The sequence below is a fragment of the Melospiza melodia genome, chromosome 2 (assembly GCF_035770615.1).
Source record: "Melospiza melodia melodia isolate bMelMel2 chromosome 2, bMelMel2.pri, whole genome shotgun sequence".
NCBI classification, from domain to species: Eukaryota; Metazoa; Chordata; class Aves; order Passeriformes; family Passerellidae; genus Melospiza; species Melospiza melodia.
In genome coordinates this window covers 58792090-58817998 of record NC_086195.1, presented here as the reverse complement: position 1 = coordinate 58817998, position 25909 = coordinate 58792090, and the positions used below count along the sequence as shown (strand labels likewise).

General features: G+C 37.7%; 1 protein-coding gene across 19 annotated transcripts in view; it reads left to right on the top strand.

Annotated features, from left to right (window-relative positions):
- ZBTB20 (zinc finger and BTB domain containing 20) overlaps positions 1 to 25909 on the top strand; it is a 474683-nt gene that overhangs the window by 73603 nt on the left and 375171 nt on the right. For 11 of the 19 annotated variants that reach the window (XM_063148336.1, XM_063148332.1, XM_063148339.1 and 8 more), the window contains one exon: positions 12824 to 12883. The exons of 1 other annotated variant lie outside the window; for it this stretch is intronic. The gene's annotated coding sequence lies outside the window, so the exon portion shown is untranslated. Of the gene's footprint in view, positions 1 to 12823; positions 12884 to 12981; positions 13071 to 15546; positions 15759 to 25909 lie in introns of those variants that run through there. 7 more of the 19 variants (XM_063148344.1, XM_063148342.1, XM_063148341.1 and 4 more) reach the window with 5 other exon arrangements.

Here is a 25909-nt window from a genome sequence, read left to right as displayed (position 1 = left end):
GTCGTGATACTGGATTACATAGATATGGATGCAAAGGTGGATATACAAGAGAGATGTTAAAAAGGCAGGATTTTTTTTTCTTTAAAAAATAAGATGATGTAATGTCTCTGGGTTCGAAACAGAAATTTAATCATTTCTTGCAAAAGACTGGAAGTTATGAAGCTTTTTATTTTCTTCTGTTTTTTGTCTCAACCTGACTTGTTTTTCTGATAGCTTTTGCTCTCTTGTAAAGTAGGAATCCTGCCAGTGAGATTTGTGGTGGAAAGTGTTTGGGGCACTAGTTATTATTGCTGAAGTATGATACAGCCTTCAATTTAATGTCCCAATTTTTTTTAGGTGACCAGACCTAAAAACAAAATAACTCTCTGCTGTGCATGGGATTTAAAGTATAAGTCCCATTTATTTTTCGTAACAGATTTCATCTTGCCCATTGGCAAAATAATTGGCCTCTGTAAAGAATCAGTAAGTAAACAGCCAAGCAATTTTTGCTGGTACATATTGTAATTCCCATTTTAAAAATTACTTAATAAAGATTGCCTTTTATAAAAGCTATTTTGGTATATCAGAGGCATGTTGTACTAAACGAAAAGAGGAAAAAAATACCTCTGTCATTTGGAAGAGACCATTTAGCCTCTGAACATATTTGCTCCACACTAAATAATAGATGTTATTCTCAGAAAAATAGAAGACGTTCTATATAGTTCTATGGAAACTGTTTGTTTTTTCTGGATCCTTCACCCACTCCGTCTGCCTGCCCCCAAAATAACAAATAGATTTGGCTAGTATGTGTGGTAGGTAAATTTTAGGTGTGTCATATAAATTATTAATTTAATAAAGTTAATATTTAATTAAATTTTTAATCATTAACAGAAGGGGAAAGTTCAGAGTTGAGGTATTCTTCCTTCCCATAAAAATAAACATTAACAATCAGTCTAATTCCTAATGCATAATGTTGATTTCCAAAGTTAACCATACTAGATGGATGTGAAGCTATTACTCTGCAAAGGCTTAAAATGACTTTCATGCCCGTAAAACAATTGTCCAGAGGTGTTATTGACAGGGCTGTACCTGCAGGAGAAATTGTTAGTGTCATGGATATAGGCATCATATAATCACTGTGAGCCTTTCCATTCGTTTTCTCATCCTTTTACCTGGAGAAAAACTCGAAGGCACTGTGGTTTTTCCATAGGTATTTTTTGTTGAGCACAGCTCTGTTTGCAATGGGCAGGTCAAATGAATAAATTTTGTGTGTAAGCAAGAGGATGGTAAGGTCTGCAATGCACGTTTATTCCTAGGGAAGGCCATTCCACTGCTCTTGCCCTGGAAGATCTTTGACAAAGGAGCTGATGGGGTGCTGCTGTGCTTCCAGTGGCAGGAGCTGGAGCCCAGCTCCGTCCCATCCCTCTGCCTTCTCTCCACTCAGCAGTGAAACAGTGAGAGTTCATCTTCAGCTGCTGCTTTAAACGCTGATTGTTCTCTGCTGATAAGAGATACCCATGGCTGTGAGCACCTTGCTTTCACTCTAAGCAGAGGGAGCTGCAGAGGCAGGGAGGCAGGAGCGTGGTGTTCCTAGCACTGGCTCCCTGGGAACTGCTCTGCTTGGGATGAGCCTGTAGGATTCAGGCCCATTCGCCACGCAGCAGTACTTGTTTAAAAGCAAGACTTTAGTGCTTTTCCATGTACCTGACTGGGTGCTTTTTGCCAGGGACTGAAGAAAGAGAAGCTTGAATTTGCAAAGTCTGAGTCTCATTCCCTTTAGAACTTTGAAAGTGATTGAGTGAAAGTGCTGGTATTTTTTCATGCGATTCCATTGGTATCCTGTGATTTCTTTAGAGAACTCCTTCCCAGGCTTTACTTGGCAAAAACACTGAAATACATTACTTAACTTTCTACACATAGAATGGAAGCTGTTAGTCAAAGTCATTCTTTTGTGGGAGAGGCAAGACAACGAATTTTTCATTCCCAGTGTCTGTTTTAATGTTGGAGGAGGCATCACTCTAATTTTGTGTTAACCAGTTTTCATTTTGAGAGCTATTTGAAATGCCACTTCACAGTTACTTCAGAGCTTCAAGGTCCTATCATGCAGTGTAGTGCCAGATTTTTCTGATGCGTGCAGATCTGCAGTAGCAAAGTCAAACATTTTTGGAACCCTAAATCTCTTCTTTGAGTTGACAGAGAAAACTATACAATCATTTCTGGCTTTTAAAAGTTGTTTCAGCCACAGACAGATTCATTTTCACTGAGATTCAGATGTATTTCCTTTTCTGAATAGTAGGACTTGTGATCAGAATCTGATAGCAGACTTTTATCACCTTTCTTGTATTAAAAAAATCTCATTTTGATGTGAGTTTTATTTATTAGCATTATTTGTATTGTGACAGCATCGTGGATATTCTTTCTGGGCGTGCTTTTTGGGCAGCACAAATCTCAGCTAGACCTAGAGACTTAGTTTGTCTGGTTGCCAGTACCTCTGGAAATGTCTGGATATCTGGACACCAAGAAGCAGTGAGTTCTGTTTGTGTAGTTTGTCAGTAGACTCACAGGTCTGGCAATGTGCACCTCACTTTCCACACGGGTGTGCTCACCAGTCAGCACATACAGACCTTGGCCCATCACTGGTTTTGTCTCATAGGAAAAAGGGAACAGGAAACAGGAGTACTTTGTGATGGAATAGAGATCTGTACCTCGCTCAGCTAAGCTGAGGCATTAAGTCTCAGATCTAGGCTAGGTGGAAGGAATAGGCAGAAGGGAGGGTGACAATTCTTTGGTGATAGACATAGCTGGGTATCTGTGAAGAGAAGGAATTGCCCTCTCAAGATGCTTGCCTTGTTCCAGTGGTGAAAGGAGCAGCCTAGGCCACAGTGTCTTTTAGATGGCCAAAGTTAGATGAGATTACTTTATCCTAATGCCTCTGTGTTTTTATTTCCTTGCTTGCAGAGTGAGGATAACCTAGTTCTATTTGGTTTTTCTTTAAAGTCCTTTCAGATGCTTGCTGCTGGAGTTTTTTAAATCTGAAGTAGCATGATGTTTGGGATTGCTCAGTTAATGGGGTAGATATAAGTCTGGGATTTTTTGCTTCGTATAGTTAATAGAGAGGAAGGAAGGCTTTGTTGTTAAAGCAGTGGAGTTTAACCTGAGATAAAAGTTCAACACTGAATTTTGTCACAGATTTCCTGAATAACTCCAATCTGTGTGTCTCAACTCATCTGAAAAAATAGTTCCTGCTCTTTCACCCTTTGGTTGGCTTGTCTGAAAAGTTTTTTTCTAGTGACAACTTGTCTTCCAGTCTGTGCACTGCAGTGCCTAATACATCAATCTCACTGTGATCTCAAAACTCTACTGCAATATAAAGTGTTTCTTATCAGAAAACGTAGTTTTGTATTATGTGACATGTTCCAGAAACTTTGTTTAGTCGTTCCTAACATAACAGGACAAAACCCTACATAATCCATTGACCTGTATTAAATGAAAGAACGGTGCAAGTTTTAGAAAAATATAGATAGAAGTTATATATGTAGGTTCTATTAAAATAATATCAAGTGGATTGCATGTTTGGAGGGGTATCACTTCAAGAAACAGATTTTGCTATGGAAAGTATTTGTACTAAAGCTTTCTTAATTTAAAATCTCTGCTGTGTAAAAGCAGTGAGTTAAATGATTCTTATTGATTTTAGTAAGATTAAAGCATAGTTAAGTTTGATCAACAACCATCCCTGCAGTTTTGCTGGTGCATTTTCAGCTAAAAGAGGAGAGCCTTTTGGGTTGTTTTTTCAAATCTTAATCTGTACAAACTTTGTTCTATAAGATATGATGCATGGAGATATCTGCTAGCTTGCAGTATAGCTCCCAACATGGTTTTAATCCAGATGCTGTATATTGACATTATCTCGGCTACAGCTTTTACTTAATCAACTGTCCTCATGTCCTTAAAGCAGAATGAATGTTAGAACTAAAAATGTGCCACTGATTGAACATCTCAGTCTTCATATTGATTAATATAATAGTTATTTTTGTAATATTATAAATTTTTAATTAGAGCCATTCTTGTTACTTGATTTCTATGTGCTGGTTTTTATACATTAATCTTTATAAAAAATAAATATCTGTAACAAATGGTAGGAATGACCAGAAAAAATAAGGGGAAGAATGATATCAGGATCGAAGATGTTTTGTGGGTGTCATTTTTAGTACTGTTTCAAATGTGTATTTTTGTTCTAATTCCCTTTATGTTTAGACTAGACAAACCTATTGCAGCATGAAGGAACTGTTTTGTGTCCAGAAGTCATTGCAAAGTGGCAAATATTGAATTTTTAATGTTCCCTACTGAATATAACTGAGGAAAGACACATTTTCTAAGAGGTTTTGTAGATTGTTTTGTTTTGTGGGTTTTTTTTCCTAGAGGAAATGTGAACTAAATTTTTCTATTGTGAGGCATTTTAGGTATGCCATATAAGTCTTATACATGTACTGGAGTAATATTGAAAAATTCAGTAAAGTGCAAGAATAAAAAGAATGGAAAATAGGCTCAATTTTGTTTTGTTTTTGTTTTTAAAAATAAAAATGTTTTGAATGTCACTTGACAAACAGCAACTGATGACAGTGGAAAAAGCTTTAGAACTGATATTTTGTCAGGGATTTTAATAAACAATAAGAGTCCTTTGTAATAATACTGAAAATACTTCACCAGCAGAAAAAAAACCATGCTTTTGCTGTGATCATCTATTTTTGCAGAAAATAAGTTTGATATTTACTGAAGTCTTAGCATCTGTCTTAGCAACCTCATTGTGGAAGGATTGATAGATATATTGACAAATTACGCAGCAGAATACAAAAAGCTAAAACTGATTACAAATAAGTTTTCTTGCCTTTTGATGATCTTTTAGTTCTTAACTGGAGTATTGTGAGCTTCAGAGTCAACTGGAGAACGCTTGTCTTGGGAGATTATCATCCTTTCCTCACTCTGTTACATTCACCTGCCCATTGATACCAGAAAAACATGTTTCTGATAAATGTGAATGCTTCACTAGCTAGAGATCAAAAGCAAATGTAAGAATTGTACCAGGACGGCTTATGGGCATTTTGACATAGGGCTGATTCATGTCAGGCAAAAGGATTCTGTGATTTTCCCTTTTCTGGCCTGTACAGATGCCTGAGCTTTGATTCACTTTGTAAATAGAAGGAGCATGAAAACGAGTATACTTTTCATCCTCACTAAGGACTGAAGTCGAAATCTCCTTTTCAGTGGTAATTTCTAAACACCAATATAACCAAAACAGCTATAGCAATAGCAAGATAACTGGGGTCCCTGCTCAGAGCTGCTCCCCAGCTCTTCAAAGCTTGGATCTGCTCTGGCTGAGTGATTCTCCTTTGGTACCACCTGCTGCTCATATGCACTGGGCATCCTTCCCAGGGGCTTCCAGCTAGCATTGTGTAAGTACACACTGGAAAGGCTGCATAATTCATGAGGACATAGCTAACGTATCTGCCTCTTGAAAAATGTCCTGAAAGCACTTCTAAACTCAAAGAAAGATCCTACTTTGTCTTCTGGGTCTAGTAAAATACAAAAGGTTTTGGGAGAATTTGCTGTTTGTTTTGTTGCAATTGTTTCCGTTGTGAAACTTCAGCAATTTTGAATCAAAGTCCTTTTCCTTCAGCTGAGGCTTCCAGAGGAAGATTTGAAATCAAAAGTTAAAGAAGGGATAGGCATTGTGTATATACGGCTAATGCTGCATCTTTTGTCTACTGAAGTATTTGTAAGCTAGCCTCTAAGTCCATCAAAGATACATTTCAGTGTTTTCTCTACATGTCTTCTGCTTATCCTTATTTTCTCTAGCATTAGGTATACTCAGAAATACATGTATTACTTATGCACTCTTCTCTATGTGTCAAACAGAATTTGTAAGTCATTTATGTGAGCACTACACAGTAAACCATTCTCATACAGTGTACTAAATATTAAATATACAGCATAATGTACTAATAAAACGTTGCTAACATAAGTAGGCCACCTAAATTAGAGACTAAGCCAACTCTGTGATTAACTGTCTCATCTCCTGAATTCCTATATCGCACCTATGGAAGGCTTTGGTAGGGAAAAAAAAGAAGTATAACATATAAATATTGACAAAATTGTTAAGAACTAAAACCAGGGGGAGAAAAAACAAACTATATTTGACCATTATAGCAATTAAGAGTAGATTAATAAATATGTTATCAGTTATCACATTGTACACGTTTGTATCGAGGCTGAGGGAACAATAATATGTGATTTGGCATTGGAACAGGCTTCCCAGGAAACTGGTCACAGCAGCAAGCCTGACAGGGCTCAAGAAGGATTTGGACAATGCTCTCAGGCACATGGTGTGGCTCTTGGGGTGTTCTGTGCAGGGCCAGGAGTTGGACTTTGATAATGCCTGTGTGTCCCTTCTAATTCAGCATATTCTGTGATTTTATGATACATCTTCATTAATCCAGGGCTTCAGAACAATATTACAGAGTCATTTCTATGAAATGCTAGTTGAGAAAAGTTGTCTGAGATTCACAACCATGTTTCTGCCATTCAGACAAGAAGTTGTGACTGTGTGATGGCCTGAGGTTACTGAGGAGGAGATGGGAGTTGTTTTACACTGCTGAATGCTGGGGACTTCAAAGGATCTGTGCTAACTTCAGCAGGTGAAGAAATGTCGCTTGTTTTATCCAGAAGGGAACCTTGAACTTCCCTCCTTTTCAGCATATCACCTGGGAAGGCTGTGTCACATCAGCACTGTGTTGGGCCGAACAATGTGTCAGAAGGGAGAACATAAAGATGGGCCCAGCTGGAAGTCTGGCCTACAACAGCATCTTGTCAGAACCTCAGGGACCAGTGCTGATGACCTTTTTTTGTTTGTGGCACAGATGAGGTTCACTTCGGCAGGGTAGCTTTATTCAGTAAAGAAAATGTCATTGTACTGGGGCTGTTTTATCCTTTGTTGTAGAATTTCTGTCTGGAACTTTGACCAGATTTTCCCTCTGAATTTAGCATCTTCCTAGCAGATGTACAGAAGCTGAGGAAGATGCATATGCCTCACAGGAACTTTATTTTTGCTCAGCTGCAGTTCAGAAACAGCCATCCTGTTCACTAGCAAACACGTGAATACAGGATCTTTATACTAAAGCTCCTATTTCTATATTTAAAATTCCAGCATGGTTTGGTGAGGGGAAGGTATTTGGGGGTTAATAAGAAATGTGTATTCTTCAAAGCACCCCCACCTCAAAAAAAAAATGTCCACAGCCTTATAAAATACCTGGTTTGTGTCCTAAAATAAAGCATGTATTTCATGCTCTAAAAGTCTGAGGTTTGTAGCTGAAAAAGATTAAGTAAATAATTCAGAATTTGTTATGTTTACTTGTTAATAATTAAGCAGGTTAGTCTGTGTACTTTTTATAGGCATTGAACTTTATTTATTTATTTTTATTTACTTGGCTCATGTTCTGATTTTTAAATTTGAAGAAGTTTCTGCCAAGGAAGAGATCATGAGAGAAAAGGCATCAAGGAGTTAAGTGCTGCACAGGAAACAAAATCTGTAGGGACACATAATCTCTGGAGAGAATGGAGAATTGTCATCTCTCACTTCCCTTCTGCATTCCTCCAGACTAATCTCTAGTGCTTGAAGGGAATTAAATTTTAAAGGTGGTAATGATTTTTCAGACAAAAGCAGCACCTTTGATTCCTACTTTGTGTTTCTGGAGACAGAGAGGTCTCTCTTTGTTAGGAGGTGACATCTGGTTCATCTCAGTCAAAGTTCCAGTCGTGTTCCATTTCAGAAATAGCTCAGAAATTTGAATGAAAAGATGGGTAACAACACATCACGTGGCTGTTTTCCTGTTATTTGAGTGAGATACAGTCTGTGGAGATGCTGTAAATTGACAGATTGTAAAGTCTGACATCCTTGTCTTCTGAGGAGGTACAGAGAGGCCACAGCAGCATGAGTTGCTCTCCCAGCCACATTTGGAACCTTCCATTGAGAGACTGCATCCTGTGGCAAGTGGTAGTTCAGTCCAAGTGGATCAGTCTGGGCAGATTTCAGAGGTAGTGAACAAGAAAATTGCTTCCCAGGCTCCTCTTGAATCTCAGTATCTGTGACTTGAGAAGAGAATGTGATGAGAAGCAAAATGATTCTTTGTTTTCTGTCCAGTAATTTTTGTTTATTGTTTTACATAGCCTAGCCCTGAGCATAGATTGAAATAGAGAAAGAGATTTGGTTCTCCCCTCCTCCCTTGCCCGCTGCTAATCACATTCCCTTCCTATCTTAAGTAAGGCCACTGCCTCATATTTCTGAATGTTTGAACTGTTTCTTTTGGTCTTGGCAGAATAAGATATCATTTGATATTTTCACTCACCTTTTCCAAAGGGGAGACAAAGCACAGGGTGGTGTGAAAAGTCAGCTGAAGTGATCGGCATTAAAAGACAAAAGCTGCTGAAATGTGAGACTGATCTTTGGACTGTATATTAAAAATCAAAGATTTTAAAAGACTGTTTATGTGAAAATTAATAGCCTGATTTTGTTGACAGTTGAAGTCTTCAGCTGTTACCATGGCATGTTTTAATTCCCTGTCTGTACTGGTATTTCCTTCGGAAGAAATACACAGGCTCATTGCTCTGATATTAAAAATGCCATTTGCTTCTCATGTTCCACGTGGTGATTTCTTTTAAGTAAACTTATGGTACCTGAAGTGAAGGCATATGAACCTCTCAGACAGCATTACAGATGCTGCTTTTTCTCCATCATGTGACTGCTGCCTTCAAAGATCATTTTGTCCTGAGCCTAGACAGTTAATCCAAATCTTTCCCAGAGATAAATATGGGCAGGCAGTACTTTTCAAATAAAATTGAGTAGTGCACAGGGAACTTAAATTGTTTCCTGAATGACTTCTTCATGTGTGAAGGATGTAACTGTACCACAGTTGTTTCTTTAAATTTTTTCTGTACATGTACAAAGCTTCCTTCCCCACAAAAAAAGCCAAAGCAGATCCAGTTCATTATCTTATACTTTAGACCAGGTCAGTGGTCTGCTTTGGACAGTTGTCTTCAGAAATTCTTCAGACAATGTCTTTATCATGGAATTTAATGCTATTCCCTTGATTTTTTTTCCCCCAGACATACAAGCTTGACTCTTGAGACAAGTTACAGATATCTCAAATCTAGTTCTCAGTGGACCAAAGTCAATATCACAAAAAACCATTACTACAGTAACTTGGTTGTAAGTCCAGTGAAGGGTTGAAGCAGCCCCAAAACTTGCTAATTCAACATGGTCCCTTAGTTCAAAGCTGAGGGTAGTGGTGAGCCTGTGTGAGACAATCTGTTCTTCTGCTAGTAATACTGTCCTGAAAATGAGGGGATTTCAAGCTTTTTCCACAGACATTAAATTCTCACACAATTTTATTTTTCTTTTTTAGAGCATTTTGGTCATGCAGTGACCATTTTGCTGAGAATATACTTTGCCCAAGTTTCATGCCAGGTTGAATCTCAAAAGAGACCAAGAGATTTATGAGTAGTCTCACAGTGAATCATGTCTGAGATTCTTTTTGACTCCTATATTCTTAGCATTCATAAACAGTGATTTCTTTCATTCACTTGCTGCTGGACTTTAGTCACACACTTTGTATGTGTGATGACTGTGTTTGGAAGGAATTGAACTGGAGTGATGCTAATATAATTTATCTTACTCTTTGAATTTTGTTCTTAAATGTAGGATCTCAAAAAGAGAAGATTTACCATCCTACAATATTCCCTCTCCCACCATAACCTCAAGAGAAAATGTAAATAAAATTGACACCTTCTTTACATTTTCTTGAATGGAATGTGGTTATTTCAGTTTCACCTAATCTGATGATAGGTCACTGAACAGTGCTTTTTTCATTAGTAGCAAATATCAGAGGGTCATGCAGCCTATAAGGTATCAACATAAGGAAATGAAAAAGTGTGCATAGTTCCTCTTGTTTGCATTTTCAGCAGTACAGCACGCTCTTGTTACTGTACAAGCAATTAGCATAGTGGAAGAGGCATTTTTAATTTAGGATTGTTTAAGTTATCCATTTCTTATTTCTTACTTTTGTGGTATAAATATCTTTTGTGGTTTAAATATCTAACTCATTCTGGTTAGATATTTAAAAAGCAGAGTTAATAAATGTACCTCATTTACTTCATCCTGAAAAGCACATTTTGCTAGGAAATCACCATGGCCTTCCTCAAGCCTCTCTGAGGACTGATAGACTTACAGCTTTGAGCCCAGTAAGCCTCTAGTGAGCCTATGCTGTGAAGTATTCACCTCTGCTTTGTACAGGGAGTTAACTTTCATGTAAAAGTGAAAAAAACAAAGTGGTTTCCTGAATTGCATGCAGAATTTTTCACTCCATTGGTGTCATACAAATGCATCAGATTTTGAGGGTATTACTTGATGTGATATATTTTGAATCACCAATACGCTGTTGATCTAAGTTAAACCACAAGGTTTAAACATGGAGGTTGGAATTGAAGACAAAGTGTATGGCCTGGAAACAGCTGGTTTGGTCCAACAAATTACCATCTCAAATATAAGGCTTGATTAATTTAAATCATGTCTAAAAACAGTTATAAAAACTGTGGCAGAAATGTTGCCTCTAATTAAATTCAGGCATTCAAATGTTTAGAAAGGATCAATTAATGATTGTGAAAATAAAGTAACTGTAACAGTTATACAGACTCTTGTACAGCAGTTCCTGGCAAAAATTACAGCTGACAAGAGGGTAGCATGTCATCATGAGTAGTTGCACAAATGCTCAAATGCCAGTAGGCCAAAGAAGAGAAACTGACACTTTTGACTTGGATTTAATCCTTTGCAGAACTTGTAGAGTCTAAACACTGCTGGAGGTCTGACTGATCAATGTGTTTTAAAATAAAAAGTTTTCTCTCGCACAGGCTCTTTCCATGCTTTTCAGGCTCCCCAGTAGCACCCTCTCTTCCTGGGCTCACTCAGCAGAGCATCTCTCCCTGCAGCACGTCGTGTGCCAGCGGGCACAGAGTGGTGCAGCTGGGAGCTGAGGTAGACATTAGGCAAACAGTACCATTTTATACCTAGTAGTATCGCTTGAATCAAACACATCCTCGTGCAATCCATCCAGCAGCATTTAAAGGTCAAAACCCCATCCTCATTACTCAATATCTGGGCCTTCTGCTTTGCTTTATTCATTGTCTGTGCAGATCTGACAGACTGTTCCAGACCATCCTTGTGTAATGCTGGAAAGTGCTAACAGCCACTGTTCAGCAAGTCTCTCTCCATTCAGGCAACTGCACACCATAGGAAAGCTGAAGCATTTGTTGCACAGCCTTGGATCAAGCAAAATAAACCTTGTTCCCTGCAAACAGTGGAAGCTGCCATGCAGCAGCCTGTGCAGAGTACACTCAGGACTGAGCCACACAGGCTGGGGGGATTGTCACAGGGAAATTTCTGCAAATGCTGCTGGAGACATCGTTTGATTGCAATGACCACAGATAGAAAGCACCCAGAAAACAAAAGGAAAATGGCAAGATCTGAAAGGAAATTTTGAGCATGTCTGAGAAAAAGAAACAGAAGCATCCCTGCAGTGGCCAGGAACTGGTGGGAAGTCAGACTTGGAAACAATGAGCCTGAAAGCCTACTGTTGTAATATCTTTATTTGAGAAAACAACACTTTGTAAAGGCTCTCCAAAGATGAGTTCGCTCTCATGAGTAATCTCTTCTCACCTATAATCCCAGTAGTTAAAATATCTTTGTGGCTAGCTATGAAAAACCACCACGAGCAAAATAGATATGTTATTTTTATAATATATAAGCAATTTATTAATTTTTAAATTACCTAAGTAATTTTTCTAAAATTATATTTTTTGAAATTTTTTATATATATATATTATTAAAGAATACCAGTCATTTTAGTTAGTCCTGCCACACTCAAGCTGGCATTAGCTTTGGACACAGGTTCTTATGTGGAAAGTCAGCACTTGAGAGGAACAAAGGGAACTCAATGCTCCTGCAAGGAAGTTTGACTGGAATGGATTTGGCACTGTAATCTAAGTGAGCCTCTTAAAACAGGGATTGGAAACTGTGCCAATCTGGTCCCAGAACTGTATTCTGAATTGGTGGAGGAGGGTTCCCAACTTCTTCTTTCAGTCTTCAAAATGCTTACTTTTTCCTCGGCTGTGTGATAGCCACTTCTGAGCATTTTGGTAGTTAACAGTGTATGGTACTAGGTCTGCTTTTCGTTCTTTGTTTCTTCAATGCAGCCTGTGGAGAGATTTTTGAACATTTTAGTCCTTAAAGCCATTTCTAGCTGAAAATATGAAAATGTTATACATGTTTTTCATTAAAAAAAAGAAACTCTTTAGACTCAACCTATTTGAGAACTTACCTCTAACTTTCTCCAAAATGCATTTGAATGATAAACATAACAGGCAAAACTTTGGTTGTGACACACATTTGGTTTTATCCCTAAGATGAATTAAACTACACTTAATGGAAAAAAAATACTTTTTTGAAGCATGGAGTCTTAGAAATCACTCCCTACTTATTTTGTGTCCAGCTGTTTAACTTCCCTCCCTGAAGCATGTGCATAGCATAACATTTGAAATACCAGTGCATTTAGTTTACTTTTTTGTCACCTGTGCACTGCATGCAAATGTGTAGGACTTTGTTTTGTCTTCCCTCAGATAGGTGTATGTTTATATATATATACAGCATTCCACCCACTGAACACCAGCTATTTGACTGTTATGGAAACTCAAGGTTTTTTGTGTGCAAATCCCTAAATATACTAATTTCTTTTCTTTACAGCAGCATAAGAAAGAAGTGTTGAGAGCTGATCTTAACCCTTTTGGAGGCCAAAGTCAAAAGGTAAAACCAAATGCTAATGTTTGTGTTTCCGAAGGTGTTGACATCATAATTGTTTGGAAATGCTGTTTCCTTATCACATCTAAACTGAGATTTCCCACAGGAGAAAAGCAGAGATATAGTAAGAGGAATCAAAACATTATTAGGCCTCTTTAAGAGCCACCAGCCTATCTGGGCATAAATTATACAGGTAAGTTACAACTGGTAAACTGCAATTATCTGTTTTACTTAATATGAAAACATTGGTGTTGAGAGTCAATGGGAATTTCAGTAGGATTTAATATTGCTAAGGATTTAATGATTTTTGTCTCACTATTACTTGATAGTTTTTATGATATATAAAGTTTTTTCAAATTACAGTAAAACAAATCCTGTAGCTCTTTTCTCAGGCAAGAGTCCCTCAATGGGAGTTTTGCCTGAGTGAGAACTGAATGAGGTCTAAATAATTAGCAATTAAAATATTCAGTTATTGTGCTACTGTATATAACAAAGCACTGGAGGTATTAAAAATTGCTAATCTCCTTCTTATTAAAATGTTAACTGCTAAACATAATACAGTTTTGCATTTCTATCATTCATTTTTGCAGTTCATTAGTAGAGGTGAAATGTTTGTGACAAATAGTCATTTGAACTTTTAAGGGATTGACTTTGTTTTCCTGGCATTTTAGTTAATATTTCCAACTGAGTTAATTTACAAGCAGAAGTTTTTGCGTAAGCCGTGGATTTTAGTAAAAAACCTGATCACAAGCAACTTCTCACATGCCATTCATGAGTATTTGCAGGAGAAAGCCATTGGTAGGGTACTCCTCAGGAGGCAGGGCTGGGCAGTTTTGAGTATGTAATTTATGTATGTTTATGGCAGTTTGAGTATGTAATTTATATACATTTTGATCAAGCAGCTTGTTGCTGCTTGATCACTCCAGTGATAGGTTCAGGGTTGTCTAAAGGGTTTGCTGGACAATTTTCAGTGAGACACTGGCATGTGAACAGTTCAGCAACTGGCTAAGGAGCAAAGCTGTGCACCCCAGGCCTCTTAATTAGCACATGAGCTCTTTATTACCCTGCTAGTTACTGTGAGGGCCAGGCTGTGCTGTCATCCTGAATGAGTGAGATGCATCTCCTGCCTCCTTCCTCACGTAGCAGCAGAGGAAGTGTGGGAAGGGAGAGTCATATTTGGTGTTAGAGAACAGAGTGGTGAGTGAAGGTGGTAACTGGTAGAGGAGGAAGATGAGTTTATGAAAAGATTTGGTGACAGGTGAATTTCCCAGGGGAAGGCGACACCCTCAATGCTGCTATTTCCCCCATAGTTACTCCCTGGAGTCGATTTTGTTACTTACTATGCCTAAAGGGTTTTTTTTCTAATCTTTCTTTAGAGACATTTAGACCTAGGCATTTAATTGGGCCATATAACTTTTGGAAATTCAGGCCATGATTCTGCAAGGATTTACACGTGTATTTCACTTACAGCATTATGAGTAATCCTGTTGAAATACATGAGATTAATTGCAGGACATAAAGTTAGGCATGTATATTTGTCTTTGCAGTAAAAGAGGTGTAGTTTAATTTATTTATTTTCTTTCAGGGTGGGAAATTATTTTTTAAAATACATAAATACATGGGATTTTCCACTAATTTTGTAACAGTAAAAGAGGAGATGGATGGTAGCAAAATAAGCTTTCTGCTTGCTCCCCAAAATTACATTTTTGTCATGTTCTCAGCTGTAAAGTATGGGTAAGAATAGGGTGTTAATATTTTCCTTTTTGCATGAACAGTTAAACCTCCAGCTAGAATGAGATGATCATATGATTTATTATAGAGGAGTGAACAGGACAGAAATCAAACAGGAAGGCATGTGTACTTGTGTGGACTCTTGTTTATAATTTCATCAGATTGGTGCACACCTCAGACATTTTATTTAGTGATAAGATATGCAAATTATTCTGGAGCCAGCAGCAATACCTTCACCTGAATGTCAAAACTGGCAGAGATTTTTAAACCAAACCTGAATAACAACTTGTATTTTAAAGCAACTATTCCTAAGACATAGCTACCAACTACAGACAAGTAAGTGCAGAATTGTTTACTACTTTCCTTCATACAATTTGCCTTCCTCTCTTTTTTACCTCCATGGAGGAACAAGGCTGCAGGCTTACCTGTAAATACTGGGTGTAACTATGGGCAACAGTGCAGATGAGCTGCAAAGGAATGTGGAAGTTTGTGCAAAGCACAGGAATGCAGTTTGAAAATGGGGACACCTAAGGAATGAGACGCACCAGAGGAGATATCTTCTGTTTCTCCAGATGCCTACATCACATCTTTGTATCTCTGAAGGGATGGGTAGCACAGACTCTTCATTTCAACTGCTTGCTCTGTCTTTGGTTTTAGTTTTCTTGCATTTGTGTCCTTAAATCAGAATGTGGTAGTAGAAGCCTGTGGATACAATGGAACATTTGGATGGCAGCTTTGCCATGGGATTGAGAGCTGAAATTCCTCAAAGCTGTAGATGTTTAGCTGCTGGGGTTTTGGTTTTAAGTGTACATACACTCATGAGAAAAAGGGTGAATATGCAGCCTGGGATTTAAATGTTAGATGTGTTTATTTTTTGAATCCTTGTTCAAGTCAGTGTGCACTGACTGTAAAGTGACAATCCTGTGCATTTTCCCTAGATTCCTCCTCTTCTCTCTGTGGATGTGTGCACATAACTATGTCCAAACACTTCCATCTGAAGTTTTCCCAGGACTTTCTTGGATTGTTTTCTTCTTGTTGTTAGTTTTAGTGAGTGTACCTAATTAACCAGAAAGCTATCTGGACTGAAAACATCCAACAAAGGGTAACAACTGAAGTTCCTGACTGGAAAGATATGACCTGTCCATAAAATGTAAGTCCTATAATATATTCTCATGGATCTGGGTGCTCTTTGTGAAAAAGCCAAAATACTCAAGTCCTACTGCTTTTGTGGATTTGGGCCACTGCAACAGAATATTTTGTTTACAACAACTAATTCTAGGACCTACTTTGGTGTTGTGGATACTTGATTCCTACCCACTCAAACGGAAGCACTTCAAAATAATTAAAGTAAATGAATTATCCACATACAGAGCAAACCCTTTCAGAGGGAAAGTGAGTTTAAGGAAAGCAAGAACCTGCTTTTTTTGGGGTGTGTTTCTTCTGAACCATGTATTTCAAGGTCTTCTTAAATAAGAAGCCAATGCTTTTGTTGAAATATAAAAAATAAACCTGAATTTTTGATTGTCATTTCTGCTGTGGCTGATGAAATTAAATAATTGAAAACTAGAAAAAAAAAAACAAACAGATGAAATTTGTCTTTTCAAGCTGAAGTCCAGGCAGTAGTGTATGGACTCAGCAAAATGCTTACTGAGGTAGCACTGGAAGAGATTCAGTGGGTGTTGTGATATGTTCATTTTTAATGCACTGCTGTAAAAGAATTGGAAAGATTTGGAAATATTTGAGGGAATTTTCCTGATAGGCTGTAGGAATTCTCCTGGTTTAGTCTTTCACCTGAATGGATGCACTTTAACCCTCCGCTGCAGTCCTGGTGCCATGGTTGCAGCTTCCAACATTGACACTTGGCCAGTTGCCACAAGAATTGATCACTTGTTTCTGTATAGGGAATAGTTGCCTAGACTGGATACCAATAACCTTGTTAACCTACCAAAACCTATGCATTCATGTTTGATAAATGTTGATACTGGAATCTGTCATGTTCTTTCAACATCAAGCTTCACAGGAAACCTCTGCTTCCATGCAGAAGTCCTCCTTTACTTGCAGCTTCAGGAGGTGAAATTCAGTGTCTTTCTTATGTTGACACTTCATTTGCTGGTTTTCTTCACTGCTGAATCCAGGCATCCAGAGGGAGAGGGGACTGGCATTGCAGCCTGCGCTGCTGTTTCTCTGCTTGGGATGAGTAATGGCCCACTGGGCTAGTTAACCATTACACTGACTTTTTCCTGTTCCTTCATAGCTGATTTGTGCCAAGGGGACATGGGTTACCAGAGCCTGAACCCAAAGTTCAGTATTGTGTGTTTATGTGTGTCCATGTGTGTTTATGTTTATCTGCATGCATGTCTGCTGTGTTAACCAGCAGATATTCTAGTAAAAGTAACAGTGTGCCTGCTTTGAGATATAAATCACAGGTAATATTTTACTCTTCCTCCTTTAGTGTTTTGGATAATGAATGTGAAAGGATTGGCCTCTTAAATCAACACACTGGTTTCCTCATTCAGTTCTTTAGCATGGAGTTTCATTATGCCAAAATTCTGTTTCTTAGAGCACATTTGAATCGTGTGGCCTGTGATTCATGTTGTTTTGCCAAGGGCCATGAGCTGATAGATCCTCTATGAAAAAGATAACTTCCATCTTCACTGAGAGTGAAAAAGTGGTGGCAAGAAGTATATGCCATGAAAGTTTTTTGAGATTCAGAACAAGGTATTTAGCTACCATGGTTTTTGATAAGATATGTGCCAGGGTCAAAGCCAAGAAGAAACTTTAGTCATTCTCATTTTCTTCTTCATCTGAACTGCAGACCATCTGGTAGTATCTGAATGATGGCACAGGTGACACTTGGCACTTTTGCCACATGGAACATAATTTGACTTTGAATCTTTGTTCTGTGCCAGTGACTCAGTTTACGTTCGTCAGAAAGGATAAATAGCAATTTTGCTGTCCAGATGTCACATTCAGGTGTCCAGACAGATTAAAGTACTGATCTTTAATATCTCTGGTGTTTGTTTTGGGAAAGTTAATTTTCTTCAGTGGATAGCTCAAGACAGTGATATTTTGTGCTTCTTCTCCTGGAAGATTTCTCTTCCATTGTCTTTAAAACAGGGAAGACTTGGCTTCTCTATTTTTCTGTAAAAGTAGAACGTGGCTTGACAAGTACTTAATTGTAAAAGAGACGGCTAAATCCTCCATCTGGTGGTTCAAGATTTTAACTTCAAATGTTATTGTGTCCTGCAAAGTTCAGGAGATAGATATTTCACTGAGTAGTATGGTGAAATAATTTCCTCCCTCCCTCCCTCTCTTTCCTTTCCCTCCTTTCTCTTTCCTTCTCTTTATTTCTTTCTCTCTCCTTTTCTGTGGTAGTATCTCCCTCTTTCTCTCCCTGTCTGCTCTTTGAGTAGATGGACATCTGTTTTCCTGTCAGACCTGAATCAGACATTTGTGTGGGGACACTGTGATGCTGCTGCTGAACACCTTCCAGGTGCTTTTGTTGTTCTTTCAGTAAGCCCTCCAGTGAAAGCCAGCGTTTCGCTGTACAGTAGTTTGATGAGCAGAGCAGCATTCCTGCATAACTTCCTGCATAGCTCAGAGTTCTCAGAAGTGTGGGTTATTAAAAGACCAACGCCTACTTCTCCTGCACCACGAGTGAAATGGCAGACAACAACATGAGAGACAGCAAGAAGTCAGCAGCCATGGGAGCTGGACCACTTCTGTGGCAGCAACACATTTTAGTGCCAAGAAGATGAGCTAGACCATTTTGACTTTGAAAAACATCTTTGAGGCCATTTCAGTCATTCACTTTGGATCTTTGGAATCAAACTTGTATCATTCTTACTGATATTAATAGGACTTGAGGGATTATACAAGTCTCTATGCCTTCCAAAGGCATATCTTTAGGATGGCAGAGAGAATTCATGAAAGTAGGCAGAGGCTCTTCTGAGAGAAAAGCAGCTGAAAACTTGTATTTTTTTTCTGGCAAGAAATCAATATTGAAAAAAGAAAAAAAAAGAAGCAAGAAATGTTGCTTCTTAGTCACTTATAGAGCATTTTAATGACGTAAGTTTTTATAAATCTGAATTGTGGTCATTAGCTGCAGAACTTTGTTCTGAAACTTTTTCCTTCCTCTGAATTCAAATATCTTTACAATTATGTTTATAGGCACATTTAAATGTTTGGGGTTTCTTTATGAGAAGGGACTGCCCCAAGATGTCAGTATCTCTGTCTAAGCATTCTCTCGTAAGTTGCGTTTTAACAGTTTGATTGGTGTGTGGCTGAAACACAATGTTCCAATCCCACCTGCCTGGCTGGGCTATAAACGTGAGATGAGCTCTTTCCATGTATACTTTAAGCTTCCTTGAAATTCTGGATGCCACCAGACTGAATCACTCTCAGGTTAACTCCTTTACCAAGACTGGAGACACTTATCATGACTTCAAACGTCATCAAGAAAAAGCATCTTTCTCTTTGCCTAGACATTATTCTACATTATACTAAATTCATTCATTTATGGGTAACTAAACCTTTCTAGATCTTGGGAATTTTTTTTTTTTTTTTTACCTAATGAAAGTCTTTATGTTTGAGAAACAGCTTTTCTTTGGTTATTTTGCAATTAGTTTTAAAAATCTTCATCCTCCCACTATTCTTCCTTATAATTGGTGACTCTTAGCAGAGAGACGTGTGGAGGCAACACTGCAATGTGAAAAACCTAGTTATTATCCAGACTGATCCAAATATGCAAGCCCACCATCCTCTCAGGCTCTTCAGAAAAGTGTGGAACTTTTTTCCCAAGAAGTTTCCTCCTCCTCTGGGGCTGCACAGATTTTTGTAAAATGCCCTCATCCATCTACCTCTCAGGCAGATCTCCTTCCTATAGTTTGGAGAGCTGCCTGTGGATTTTTGAGGAGACAGTTGCTCGTGTATGTACACTGAACATCCATGGCCTGCAGGTAATCCTGTTATCTCTGGGACTGTGCTTTAGTAAAATAGATTAATGTTCAGTTACCCAAGCTTTGTTTATGCCACTACTGAAAGGCAGCAGCAGGTGAGAAGTAACTTGAATATGCCCTCTCCTGGTGTTGTATTAAGTGCTGTTTTCATTCTCCATTTAGGATTTCTATAATCTAGCTTTAAAATTATGAATTCTTTAAGTGCTTCAGATCCCCAGAGTCATTCTGTAGTGTTTTAAGATGCTGGACTTTGTATTCAAGAAGTGGCATGACCTCTTCTTCTCTCTTCTTGGGTACAAAACCTCATCAATTTTCTGAAGAATATATGTGCCTGTAAATAATTTCCATCTCATAATGAAATCGATGTTTATCAGAATATTGATGCCTTAAAGAGCAAAAGGAAAAATATATTGAAAATAGGTATTTTTTCACTTTGAAAACAGGTATCTTTTCTTTTTTTCTTATGTAGCTATTAACAGAGTAGTTAAACTTGTACTTACATTTTCAGATCACATTTTTTTTTAATATTGTGTTGAGAGGGAAAAACATCAGTTTAAAAATTGCACTTCTCCTTTAGAAACCTTTTCCTTAATATCTGGTGATATGGGTGTTAGGGTTAGTTTGGCATATTGTAGGAAAAGTACATATAAGCTTTGAGCTTAAATTTTGAAACCTGTACAGTCAAAATTATGTACAGTTGATCTGGATATAGCTTGCAGTTTAGCTTTTAATTAAAATGTTACTTTACTTCTATTTTGTAAATCAAGTAATAATAAAATGTGTGGGTTTTTTTAAAAACAAAAACCATGATTTAGCAGAAGTTTTTCCTGCTTTTTTGACCAATTTTCTAACCAGAGATTTTTTCTTGAAGTCTTGCCAATGGCAAAAATAAGGAGGGAATGTGTGGACTCATGCAGAGTGCTCACTAGGGCAAAAAAAAGGGAAAAAATAAAACCCCTAAGCTATGTCTGAGGAAATGTCACATTTCTCTGATATGAATGAAATGCAGAACTCACTTCTTACTGCTTTGAAAAAATCAAATGAAGTAACCTCTCCATTTACAGAACAATTTCTCTCTGTGTTCCATTTCCATTTCTTATTGGAAATCAAACAGCTTTGTTTTTCAGCACTTCTCCTGCAAACCTGGTCCCTTGTGCACGCACACAAAACCCCCTAAATCTATGCATCCTAGGGAATCAAAGATTTTGGAAGTTACATTTTTCATAGGTAGTTATAAATATGTATTAAAAATTCCCATTGCTTGAGTTTCTTAAGGGGATAATACATGAAATCACAAAGGAAAATGTTATGGCAAAAAGTACTGAAGCAAACTGAAATTTAGATCTTCACATTAGGAAGACTGACTGAAGTAACAACATTGTTCAGATGCTGAAAACAGAGCAGTTGAAGTAGAGCTGGGTTTCAATCTGAGGCTTTGCTTTTGACCTCTTGCTGGTAGGGAGTTCTGAGACAACACTGATGTCGTCTTCAGTTGCCTCTAGAATCTCTTCAGTTATGGAAGATATCTGCCCAAGAAATACACTAGAATTCTTCATTCGTTTGTACAACTTCAGGGTATTAATTCGTAACACAGCTTTCAATGAGGTAAAAGTTCAGAGTAATTCTTACAGGAAATATTCAAGTGGATTATCCCTGGAAACCAGGAAAAAAGATTTTAGTTTAGTTTAGTTTAGTTTAGTTTAGTTTAGTTTTTAAGAGGAGAACCTTGAGGAATATCTGTGGGCTTTTTGGGGGTTTCAGCTTCTTTTCTCCAGTGCACTGCATCCACTAAATGTGAGGTGGTAAAACTTTTTCCTTCCACAAAGCTGTCATTGTTGTAAGGCCATTCTGCTCCCTCTGAACATGTATTGTAACAGGTGCCTCACTTGCTTGGCTCTCCTGGAGAAATTTTATGGATTAAAGCACCACAGGTACCCTGCACAGTGGCACTATTAACAGTGTGGAATGAGGTTGGGAGAAAAACTCATATAGAAGCTACACACCTAGGTGCAGTTAGTAAACAGAGATAGTTCCCCTCATTAAGCATAATTAAACCTAATATTGACTGCAAACTGTTACTTACCTTAAACTTCTCTGCAGACATTGTGGGAAAGGGATTAACTTAGCAGATAGGTACACTAATTACTACTTTCTTCACATTAAAGTTACCATCAGCAAGGCCTATATTCATAAATAAAACATAGTAGGGGATGAGAGACTGAGAAATATGTAAATTCATTTGCAGAAAAAAAGAGACCAAATTAAAAAAAGAAAGTTGAGTGATGCTACTGGAAGCAAAATGGCACTCTAGCTAATTACCATGAAAAGTATGATAAATCATGGACGTGTATCCTTGACTTCTGACTGATAGAGCCTGCAGAGTGCAATCTCTCATGCGTAGCTGCCTCTGACTGATTTAAACCCCTACCACTATCGGGTTTGATGGGAAAGCACAAAAGTGTGTTGTTTTATTTCCTTGGCTATTGTTGCTACCTCTTTCTTCCTAGAAATGACTTGCAATTATTGTAAAAATACAGTCTGATTTCTTGTCTGCAGAAGAATTGTTGTTTGATGCAATTGACAAACAAAGGCTCCAAAGATGGTCTGCTTATGGTTTAATAGCTGCATTTTCAAATGCAATTGATCTGGTATAGTGAGATGACTATAGGGATATAATAAAATGTCAAGGGAGGGGCTACTTTTGCTTTTTTATACTTATTCTCATGGGATAGACCTTGAGTCCCACAGACAAGATTAAAAGTCAGAATCAGTTTAATTTATGAATTTCTATTTGTTTTCTGTAGATTTTTAAGTGAGTCATGTTGTTGCTCTGTGCTTCGGCTTTTTTATCTGTTTCCTCCCAAATTTCGTAGTTTTCTGCACCTAACAATTGCTGCAAGGGACTGCACACACTTAGGATTATTCAGATGAGAGGCTTGCAGGATGAGGCCATACTATGTGTTGTCATGTCAGTGCTGTTACTGCTTAATCCGGTAAATACTTTAAATTTGAATACATAATGGTGGTGTGATTGTTGTTTGTGGGGTATTTTCTGTTTTCCTTGTATATCTGTCTGGAGTACTTTTTTGGTTGAGCCATATCAGAATAAAAGTCCCTTTTGTTGGGCTAGCTCACACCAGAATAATCTGAGGAGAGATTTATCCTGAGTGTCCTGACAAGGGCATTGCCCAAGCCACAGGCATAGGAGAAGCTTGAGTACACTAGTATTTAATGTGCAAGGTGGAAATTTACCATCACAGTGGTGTTCTTATTATGTAGATATTTTAACACAAAATTATTATTGGCTTCTACTGAGTATTAGCCTTTAACTTTTTATGAAAAGAAATTCAATCTATGTAATGCTCGCAGTTCCACGCTTTGCTGAAAGAAGGGGAGGGAAAAGTGAAGTGGTTATGTTCTACTAACAGATAGGTTCTAAACAGTGAGTACCTTGTTTGTTAAGTTGTTTAATTTATCTTTTTGGTTTCTTTTTGTTTTTTTTCCATAGAGATATTTACCCCTGTGATATTGATATGATGTATATGTAGGAATGTGTAGTTTCCAGGTAGGGGTATTATGCTTCAAGAAACAATGCTTATGTATTAACAGTGTTTTCCTGCTCTGATAACCCTTACTCTTTGCAGCTTTTTGTGTAGCCAGCAGCAGTGTTTATAGATGTTATGTGCTTTTTGCAGTTTCATTGAGTTTTGACAGCATAGAATCTGAAGAAATATTTCAAAATTGTTTCAGAGCTGCAAATTGCTTTCAAAATTTACATGGGTAAATTCTGCAGTGACTTACACATTATAACAGGTAGTTAGCAGAGCGAAGAGATGTCCTCTGAGCAACAGTCCAAAATTATTGCTAGCTAGCGAAATCACAGGTTAAAGTAAGAACAATTTACTGGAGTTAATACAAATTTAAAGGCTAGTTTGTTGCAGCATTAAAAAAAAAATTGCATGGCTTCTCTTGTTTAGGACTACACAACTGGAGCAAGGAGCTTTCACCTGGGATTCAATCTGAGGAGTTATTTGTTGTGTCGTCTTCTTCAGAGAGATTTAGAACAACTCTGTTATGGGCAGGTTTCTTTTTTTTTCCTGGTTCCCTTCCTTTTCAAAGGGAAGACAAAAAGGGTCAATGTATAGAAAACAGAGAAATAGACTGGAGACATGGATGTTATGAGGCTTCATAGCCTGTAAATTTCTGTTTATGATCAAGGTTCCTGGCCAGACTTCTCCAGAATTTTCAGCTAAATGTCATAGGGAGTCTTACTCACATTGTGTCTGTAACAGTGAACAGCCTAAATCCTGGGCAGGCATTCCAGCATTTGGCCTGTTAGTAACGTCTGCATGGTTTTTCTGATTAGAATTTGAAATTGGGTATATCAGCTTTGTAAGGAAACTTTGCAAACAAGTATTTTTGATAAACAATAAACATTAGGAAAACTCCATTACATAAGAAATGAGAATATAAACTCCAACCATATTTTTTGGGAGGAAATAATTATTCTACTTTGTATGTTAGTATTCTAAAACTAAACTGTATTAATTCTCATTTTGTACCCAGCCAGCTGGTGTCCACTGGATACTTAAAGTACAGTGGACACAATGGTAATTTATCTTTTTGGTCTCTTGTCAAACTCATTCCCTCCAGTTCTTCTAAGAGCTCTTAAGCTTCTAGCAAAACTATTGTCTAAGTAATAACAAACTTGAAACCCAGTCAACTCTGCAAAGAATTGGCCAAATCTGTGAATTCATACTGAGGCAAAATTTACACTGAAGTCAAAATTAGGAGCTTTGTCACTTACAGGATTTCTGTCAGGCATAAAATCCTACTTACTTTCTTCCCCTGTGGTAAGGATGACTGAACACACTTTTAGATTGTTAGAAAGTTTGGACACAGAAAATCAATTTTTTTTAATTAAGGCATATATTTTTATGAGCATTCTTTTGGGAAGGGAGTATCTCATTTAAGTAATAATATTTCTTAAATAATAGTAGAATGAAGTATTTGAAGATTATAATTTTCATTCTCATCAATATCTGGACAGCAGGATCCCATGACTGACTCAAGATAAAATGACTGAATATGGACATATTTTTGCCAAGTACAATGTAGAAATAGGAGACCAAGCTTTAAAAGATGGATGATACTTTTTGTATGAATTTAAGTCATATTCTTAATCAACTGGTTTAAATTTATTTGAGTTAGGCAGAATGTGTCTGTTTTAAACACTCTTCCATTTTGTGCTGGGTATGTAATAGGTTTCAAATCTTTATTCAGATACACTTAGGTCTGAGAGAAAGTCCATTATTTCTCCATCTGAAGTTGTTCCCAGTGGAATGCTCTCAAGAATGACAGTAGTAGAGCTCGTGTCATTGTCCTCCTATCAGAACCTAAGAGCAAAAGTCTGTGGCTGTGGGGACACTTTACCAGCATCTTGGCATTTTCCTAGTAGGTAACAGTACATTCAATTACTTCTTTTGCCATGTTAAATACTAGTGTGGTTTGAAACCTGCGCTTCCTTGCTTCTCCTGCTTCCTCTTCATTTTCCTGTTTATTCTTATCCTTCCCCCATAAATTGTGTTCTCTGATGTCTCTTTCTCTGTTTCTGTTTTTCAATAGCTCTGCTCTTTTGTGACTAAAGCCCTGAATTTCATTGTCCTTACTCAAGTAAAACACCTCTTGAAGTCAGTCATGGGTTTACCTTCCTGTGTTTTGGCCTTTGATTTATTGAGTAATTACATTATATCCATAGCAAACCCTCTGTATTTTGGGACATGGGCTTCAGTCAGCCTAAGGCCAGTTAATTATACATTTACCTGTAGAATGAATCTGCTTACTTCCACTACCTCATTTGGAAGCTTGTTAGAAATGTGCATGCTGCTTTAAGATGCAAATTCTAATGAGTAGGTGGAGAATAAGTTTTTTTGTCTGATAGGTTAGTACCCATTTAAAGACATAGATGGCAATCTGCTTGTGTGATGTTCAGTAAGATCTCAATGTTGAGTGTCCAGGGGGTGTGAAGTGCTTAAAACAAAATAACTTGGGAGCTGAGGAGATAATTATATATGAGAGGAAATACTGGGAAGGGCAAAGAATGCAAATGAAGGCAGGCCAAGATAGATTCAGTGCCACAGACAAACTCCCCATTTACCCCTCCCTCCAATACACAGACAATACCTTCAATATCCTATGTGAGTTGGTGAACATTCTGCTGCATCTAAAATGTGCATGCATTGCTTCTACTGGATATCCAAGTCTCTGAGCCCACCCTGGTTCTTTGGAGTCCCAGGTTACACTTCTTTTGTGTTGGGGAGAAAGTAGGGAAGGTTATTTCATT